This window comes from Nestor notabilis, unplaced genomic scaffold, assembly GCF_000696875.1.
Source record: "Nestor notabilis isolate BGI_N333 unplaced genomic scaffold, ASM69687v1 scaffold632, whole genome shotgun sequence".
Taxonomy (NCBI): domain Eukaryota; kingdom Metazoa; phylum Chordata; class Aves; order Psittaciformes; family Psittacidae; genus Nestor; species Nestor notabilis.
In genome coordinates this window covers 212,767-221,849 of record NW_009918409.1, presented here as the reverse complement: position 1 = coordinate 221,849, position 9,083 = coordinate 212,767, and positions in this window count along the sequence as shown.

Here is a 9,083-nt window from a genome sequence, read left to right as displayed (position 1 = left end):
TGCAGTAGCCCTGAACCAGCCCTCCCCTTGCTTTCTTCTTGTCTTCCTGTATTGGAATAATCCTGAGCTTTGCAAGAGTTCAGATAAATCCCAACAATAAATTTTGATGTAGTCTTCTAAGATGTAACGGCTGCATACTATCATGCTCAGATGTTTCTGTGGGGGGTTGAAATCCATGTCTGTATATTAATGTTTAAGCTCCTCTCTAGGCTTGCTTTTTTTTTTTTTTATCAGACTTCAGAGGTGAGAGAAAACCATTTAGAAATCATGTTATTTGTTGTTGCTGTTGCTTTTTAGTTCCTAGAAGCTATTAGGAAGCAATATTAATAAAAAGAGGGAAGTCTGCTTTTTGTGGTGGTGCATCTTTTAAGTTAGTGAAAATTGCTGACTTGGAACCTGGTGTTACAGAAATTGAAAGCTCTTTGCAAGTTGTACATTATGGTTTTGCAGGTGATAAACAAGGCAGCTCTTCCAGGCAGAACTTTAACAATATTGTTCCAGTTGTGCATTTTTTCATTATAAATCATTGGAGTAATTTCATTCTCCAATTATAGCTAACATTTTCTCTTCTGTAGAAAACAGATGCCTGATATGCTGTGATACAGCACCAGCACCACCATTTCTAGGAGTGCCAGTAGAAACATTTATGCCCAGGGCTAAGATTAAAGAACAAACGAAAATCAAATACTTTTATTTTTGGTAGCTGAATTCCTGTCAGACCCAAACATTCATTCTTCTGGAGGTTGGCTTCTCAGTAAATGCCTTCTGAATGAGCCTTCCAATCAAGATTTTAAAAGTTTCAGATCATTCCTTATTTTGAGTGAGTTTAAGAAGCAATGACTTCATTTATTAGTTGAAATTTTTCCACAATCTTGCACAGGAGAAATGTCCCTTGTTTGTTTTGCAGTCAGTGCAGAGATGGTGTATGTGAATGAGCTGGCAAAATGATTGTCAGTAAACCAGGCTAAGCTAGATAACATGTCTGTGCAGACTGGTTTTCAATCCAGAGAATAAATACGAGACTAGATACAGCAATCTCATCTGAACGACTGCGCTTTATACCGAGATGGCTTCATGCTTCCTGAAGTAATTTTCTTCCTGACAGCTCTGGAGGGCAGCATTGCACTTTGAATCAGAGGAGGCTTGCTCTTCACTAATGTGAAAAATGAAAAAGTGAGTAAACTAAAATAAAAAAGTATATGTAGAGGGCAGGGGTACAGAGAAAATAAAAAACAAAACAAAAACCAAACCATGAGAGAAAACCAAAGAGAAAAGGCAAAAGAAACACTAACACAGAATACTTGGGGTTTGGAGGGGAGGAGAGAAAAAAAAGTGTGGTGTTTTTTATGTTGTGTATTTGTCACAGTGGGTAAAGTACCGTTCTAAAGCATTGAGATATTCCAGGATATGCTATATTGGATAATGGAAAACTACTATTTTTTTATTTCTTCTTCCCCATGATCTCATGTTATTCGTTGCTTAGCTATCTGTTCCTCACCTTTTCTGTTTCTAAACAGCCACCTGGAGTATTCATTTAAAACAACTGGTAAAAGATTAAATTGGAAGCATGCTTTGCCTGCAAGTTGCCTCTTAAAACAAGCAGCCTAAGAACCCTGTAAGTCTAGCTGTGCTTGATGAGAGCTGTGTAAGCAGTGTTTCAAGGCTGCAGGGAGGAGGAGGCTGAAAGCCCTTCTTTTCCTTCCTTCTATTTCCTTCCCCCCATCTTTTCTGTTGCTGCCACTCTTGGTTGACCTCATCTCATTCAAATCTGAATTGTATCTTCAGCCAGGGAAAGAAAACATGCAGCCTCAATGCTGGGTTAGGTAGGTGAGAGCATAGTAGCTTGCAGCTGCTGACTGGTGTAATATGTTTGCAACCTTTTACTACAGGTTCTTTGTTATTTGCTGTCTATTAGGACCACCTATGGTCCAGAAGATGTTCTCAGGCTTTTTGCAAGTGGAATTATGCCACACAAAGCTGTGGCACTTTGCAAGAAGGTGATCAAAGTGTTTGTATTCCAGAGTCAGGTCCAAATACTGATGCTCAAACCTACTTCTGCATAAAGTTTGCCTTGGTATTGCAACTTAGGCTCAGAACAGTTCCCTTCCCATGTGATATGCTTCCCTTAGTATGTGATTTTGACCTGATAGTTTGCCTCATGCCGTTTCACGTCCATGTCTTGTTTGCCTTATGCATGAGTGTTTGAATGTAATGCAGGACTTGCTGGCACTGTGGAAATGGCAGCAGAGCAAGTCAGACTTTAAGTCTAGAGAACCAAAGGTTCTTTCAGAATGTCTTACACTGAGACAAGTTTCTCACGCTGGAAATAACACATGAGAAGAAAATATCTTGGCTGAGACCAAGGCTGGAGTCTATGGTCTACCAAATTCATCAAGGCGACTTAGATCTGGTATCCCACATGGCAGGTGAGATTGTAAGCTGTGGACTGTTGATAGTCTCCTATGTTTTGTTTGTTTATGGAGGGGAAAAAAGATCCAGAGGTTAAGACTCGTCCTGATGTGATACAGGAATTCTTTTGAAATGTTCAGTGTTTTTTCCAGAAGAGCAAACTCTTTCTCATCCTGCATTAAGCTCTACAAATGTATGTGAAAACTCTCACAAGGACAAACCTTTATGTTTGAATAGCAACCTTGTAAATGGCATTGATTTAATTTAAATGAGAAGTTATTCTTTCCTCATATTTATACCTTTCGGAAAGAAAGAGGCAACATGAGGAAATGTTTTACTTTGGCTGAAAGTACAGATAGGGCAGGGTATAAAAGACCACATGAAGATTAATTACTCCTGTTGAAATTTAGCTTGACTGCACAAGGTGAGATGGTTTAATTATTTAATCATAGTGCTGCCTTTAGCTTTCGAGGCCAGAAATGTAGTGATTTTGTTCCCTTCCACACCCTCCCATGTTTAATTTATGTGACTTCTCATACCTAACCTTCCTGCCCCTGTTTGAATAGGAAGAGGGATTAAAATTTATTTCTTGGAGTGATGGTTTATCCTTGCGCCTCTTGTATGTCTCATGTCAGTTTTAACTGATGGACTACACTCATTACAATTGATGGAGTGCTGTGATATATTGAAGGCTTTGGCAGTTGTTGTAATTGTTCATTCACTCAGATTCCAGAAGAGTCTAGAAGCTTTGAAATGGGATCAAGGTCTGGTTTATAAGAGCTGTATAAAAATGCTATGTGGTTCTCTGTTTCAATGTCTCTTCTTTCCTTTGATAGATGTTTTTCTCCTCAGACAACTAGTTTTCTTGTGATTTGAATCAAAAGCCTTAAATAAGACCTCTTCCCTTCTACTCCAAATCTATTCCAAGGTTGCATTGAAAGGACAACAAGCTTTCTTTCAAACCCAGTAAGAATTAGGGGCAGGAGGTACTGAAGTCACAGAGAACTTCCCATGGGCTTTGGTCAGCCTGTAAGGGTATCTGTCAGGCAGATGTTTAGTAGTAGGCAAAGTTTTCAGATGTGTAATTCATTGCAAGGGATGTTGCTTTGCTTTAGAGGACTGCCTGGTGATGAGCCTAGCTTACACTCTTGTTTTCTTAAGGAAAGGATCCTGCACATTCACTTGCCTCTGGGCTGTATGGCTACTTTGTCTGGTCCTAGTGCTGCCATCACAAATCCTAAGGGCTACTGATATTCACTTGATATATAATGGTGCCATACAACTCTTGTTTTCACGTAATAACAACAGATAGTGTTCTCTTGTAATAACTTTTGTGCAGCTTTGCAACTCACATTTCAAAATATGGGTTTTTGTACCAATTAATAATTAGCTGGTGTTAGAGTGGTTTCAAGCCAAATTCTTAATATGTGATTCTACTATGGAAAATGCTTTACTGTTGATTACCAGAGCTAAGCTGGCTTAGCCCACTGGGCACTATTCAAGCAGTAGGGTAAAAGCATTCTGCTGTAGTTGCTGTTGTGTCAGTGCACAGCAGATGGTTTGAAATGCTTTGTGTGGTTACGTCCCTGTTAGGGCACACCTTTGCTCCTCTTTGGTGACAAGAGCTGATTTCTGTTGTTCCGTTTTTCTGAATAGTCTGCCTGCATGTCATTCTATGGTTTTTGCCTCGTAGCTGATCATACCTAACTCAAACTAGTTTTCCCTTTCCTGACCACTTTTATGTTGCAGGGTTTGAACTTTTGATGCTATCCCCCACAATCTCATGAAATAATAGTAGTGCTGTATGCAGAGTTTTATTGGTTCCTTAGATGCCTTCATAACTTAGACAGAAGCAATCTAGAGATTTGCTGGCTGTTTGTGAGTCAGGAACAAGAGGGGAGTGAAGCAATCCAATTTCTGTGACAGTGTATTAGTAATATTTATTGCATCTTGACTTAGATGGCATTGTTCATTCATCAAGCTTGCACTGTATGTTGATGGCTGCAGGGTTATATCAGTCCAACAATGCAAACTTTGGTTTCTCTGTTTAATAATTGGGTTTCTATTTACAACTTACCTTCAAAATAAACTTTCTTATTTCATCAGAAACAAGAGATAGTGTTGCTGCAGTGATCTTATTGATCGTGTTTTATCCAAACTTCCAGAGAAATGGCACCTTTAGTTAAATGGCAATGCATATTGATAGTATGTGACCTAAGGTTTCGAAAAATGCACTTCATTACAAGGACTTAATGTATTGCTTCAACATATTGCAGTTTTTCTCAGGATCCTGGTCCAGTATGCAAGGCAGAATTATTTTACGAATGAATACAGCATTTCCTCAAGTGAGATATTAACCAGCTATTGGCAACTAGTACCTAAAATTATCCTTTTACAGTGGATACAAGTGAAAATATAAAGCGCACATGTTCAAGTAGAATAACTATTATTCTTGGTATAAATTCAGGTTTCTGGAACAAGAAGCAGTCTGTCACACTGGTAAAATTCCCACCAGATGGTATTGGAAGCAATAGCAAGGCTCAGGTACCTCCAGGGTTCCTCTCAAAGCATACTGGTTGGTGTCTGCCTGAAGACCTTGTTCATCCCGTTAATCCCCTAAAACTCTAAGCAAATATTCTTTTCTCATGAGTACTGATGCTGTGGGAAGGCAAACAAAATGTTCTTGCAGAGGGAAAGCCACAGGGAGTTAACAGCAATAAAGTAGCACTATATTGGCCACAGTAAGCAACACCTCCTCCTCCTTCCCTGTAACTTCAGGGTTACTCTGGGTCAGATGTCTAGTGGCCCACATGCGCTTTGGGCATGCTGACATGGCATTTACCAGGCAGATGAGAATTCACTCCTGGACTAGGGATGGATACAGATCATTAATTTGGTCACAGCATGAGGCTTGTGATATCCAATGCTGAAAAGGTTGTGTTGTGCCTTCTGACATAGCACTTTCCTACCTTCCTGATTAGGTTCACTTGCTGCTTATTACCAGTTGATAGTCAAATCCCAGATGCATCTGGCAAGCCCAACTCCAGATGCCAAGGGTGACTTTTGCTTGGCTACTGTGAAGGATGCTTCAGTACTTGGTTGTGCTATGCTGGTGCCTCCAATGGGTGAGATGGCCTCTGTGCCCTTACGCTGCTGCCTCCAAGCCCAGGAGTGTAGCCTGTGATACTGTATTTTGATGACAGTGCTCTTCCAGCTTTTTTCTTTCAGCCACCTGAGCAGTAGAAAAGGGAGATCATCACATGGGCACCCTCAGCTCCATTGCCATCTTCTGCAGCTCCTGAACTCAACCATCACCCATTTCTGGCCAAGGTGTCAACTTCCCTTCCACTGTTGGAATGGGGAGATTGGCCACTTGGTGGATAGCTGGGGCCACTGAAATTCTTGTCTCTGCAAAACAGCAGCACACTTTCCTCGTGTGAGGTATGTGCTGTTGCAAGGCTGTTGGGAATAGATTTTCCTCAGAAGGTGTCTCACCTCGGGGAAGTTAAGTACAGTTCTGTTCCACTGTGTAGCAAGGAGCAGGAGCTTAAATGTGTTTTTAATGAAGAGACACATCTTGAAAGGTAGATCGCAAACACACAGCTCTTCTCACTTCCTGAGGGGGGAACTTTGCTCTTTCTATTGCTGATGCCGGCTGTCAGAGAGATACTTCCCTGCAACTTTTAGGCCAGGAGGGAACTACACTGAAAGATACACTGGTGTTTTAGGGCTGCAGGCTTTTAGAGATTCCCTCTATTTTAATACATTTACTTTCTGCTTCCAAAAGCCCTTGAGTGAAACATCCTACAATGATTTATTCCTCTTCAAAGGACTAAATGTTTTTGCACTGTGGATGCAAAAGCACAGGTTATATTGGGGTGTACAGCTCTGCCCACACAAAACACAATCTAATTGAAAACTGAATTCTTGTTTGTGTAGATAATATACAGGATTGTTTGCCTGGAGTAGCATGTGTTTCTTTTTGCCAGGTCAAAGTGTGGTCTGAAACTGAATACGAGGTTTTTGTGAACCAGAAGTTGGGGAAACTAGGTTAGATGTTGGTAGATTTACCGTCCTGGAAAGGAATTAAGGCAAGAAAGAAACTGTTCTCTGCTGCAGCAGTGCTTCCCTCCTGTCACTTAAACCCATCAAGGTTAAAAAGATTGCCCCATCTGAAAGAACATGGAGCCATTTCTGCCATCCACATATATAGAGAAGGTAGGCAGCTGGGATGAGAATAAGAGTACTAGAGGCAATTCCTCTGCTCCAAATAAATGGATAATAAATCAGAAACTGGTAACCAGAGCCTGTAGCAGACCATGAAGGTTTATTTTAATCTTCTTCAGAGAATGTCTAGCAGCTGAACAGATATTCTTCTGAAAACTTTAAACAGAAGCCAGCTTATTACTTGAGTGTCATGCCCTTTTTAAAATGTGATGCTTCTTTAAAACGTAAGTCTTATTTGATTTCTGGATCTGTTTTGCTATGTTATACTTTGAGCTCAGATGGTATAGAGATTTTCTGAAAGGAAACTCCGTAGTTCCCAGGGATTTCTGACTTTCTGCAGCTTAAATTGGTCACCAGTCCTTTCTCCATGTCAGCTTGCTCAACAGCAAACCAGATGGTTGGTGGCACATAAACCAGAGATCAGGAATTCTGTGTGACTGGTAGGGGGTATATCCTCAGGGAACAGCAGATGTGTGTAATATATCTGTCACCAAATTTGTTGAACCTTTTAATGAATATACTTGAAATATTTGTCAGTAAGACAAAAGGAATAAACAGAGCATGTTATTAATTAAAAATTCAGACAGATATATATTTTAATTATTATTCCTTTGCTTCCTGTGGGGTTTTGGCACAGGAAATGGAAGCATTCACCCGAGTGGTAAGATGTATTTTAAAAATATGTTTTGAAGATTGCATAGGGAAGGAGCTCAGGGAATACAAAATGACCAAATTACTTTAATTGTAATCAAAACAATTGCTCCTGGAGACCTATGAATGGAATTTTGTTTGTCGAATCCATTAGTTCACTGTGAATAAACTCCATTAAAAAATTGCTTATATGATTGCAGTATTTTTCATAATAACTAGTATGTGCAGGGCATGTATATGTTTACAGTAGTTTTGGTGGTGCTTGTATGAGTAAGAGCAACAGCATGGGGAAATCTGCACAAAGAACAACTGCAGATTCACTGCCTTGTAATTTTGAAAGTGACTGCAATGTTTTCCAAATCCTGTTTCCAGTCTGTTTTGCAAAATGATACACAGGTATCTCTTAGAAGGTGCCTGATATTAACACTTCTATCGGAGCTCAGCTCCAAGCTTTAGCCCTGTACAGTGTCTCTGTAATGGGTCCTTGGGAGACGATGCTCTGCTGCCTGGTCGGTGGGGAGGCTACCTAAGATGTACCTCTTGCTGCAGTGTTCTTGCTTATTACAAAAGCAATGCCCTTCCTGACTTGAGCCTTTACCACCTCAAGATGCTGTTTCTTCTGGTGTTCAAATGGTTTGCTCAGGAACCAACCTTATGGTGTCAGTATTGCATGCATGCACGTGCATGTTTGCTGTTGAGCCCCTTGCCAATTTCAGCTCTGCCTGCACAGTTGCAATCACAAACTAAGACAGTTCTCATGAATGTTATGAATAAAAGTATATGTCTGGAGAAGACTCATGCTGCTGGACCCCCAAAACACTGCTTTGTACACTTGGCTTTTTTAGGCACAGGGGAAAGTGTCTGGTGTAGAGGGGCTCAAGGTGTGAGGTGTTTCCTCAGGGGAAGCACTGACTGAAGCCTGCATGTTTTGGGGCAGTGGGAAAACCCCACTTTGCAGCATCTGCCTCTGAGTGGAGAGGGAGACTTTGCTGGTCTCAGTAGTCCTAAATCCTGAGAGGCAACTTTTTCTGGTTAATTAAGGTCAGAACTTTAAAACTTGAACTGTTCAACCTGTGAATGTAGAAAAAAGTAGCATGAGTACCTCTCATGTCTCACCCCCAGTAAAAGAGCCTGGATGGCAGCAGCTGTTGGGATGGGTATGTGAGTATGTACCCACTGTGTATATCTGCTTTGGGGAGCAATATGGGACAGACGAGGCTGGGGGTCCTGGGGAAACCATGCTCACCAGAGCGAGTGTGCACTCACATGTGTCTGTAGATATGGGTGAGGACTTGCTAGGATTTGGCTGTGGAAAGGTAGGTAGAAACTTGCTTGTACTTACTAAGATTTTGATATAGTCCAGTGCTGTGGTTTGTCCTTTGTGTTGCTGATACTGATCATGAATGTGTAGTTCACTGATTGCTGGTTAATTATGTGTCATTAATAAATCAATAAACCATTTCAATCCTGATTTGATTTAAACCATGTGAGATGAGCAGTTTTTCCCTGTGACAACCAGCACTACATCTTGCAGATTATACATGACCAGGGCACCCCAGCAGTATTGTATCTTGCAGGTGATGGCAGAAAACCAAACCACTGCAGTCTCCATGGTTGCATAAACCCTATAAACACATCTTTTTGCAAGCAACAACGCTGTTCTTGGGCATAGGGCAGCACTTCCTCTAACCTCTTTCTGCTGGTTCTTGAAAGACTCGATACCACAAAGACTTGTAAGTCAGAATATTTGGGGGGTGGGGGGAAAAGTGAAATTTGTTATGATATGTAGTTCCCAA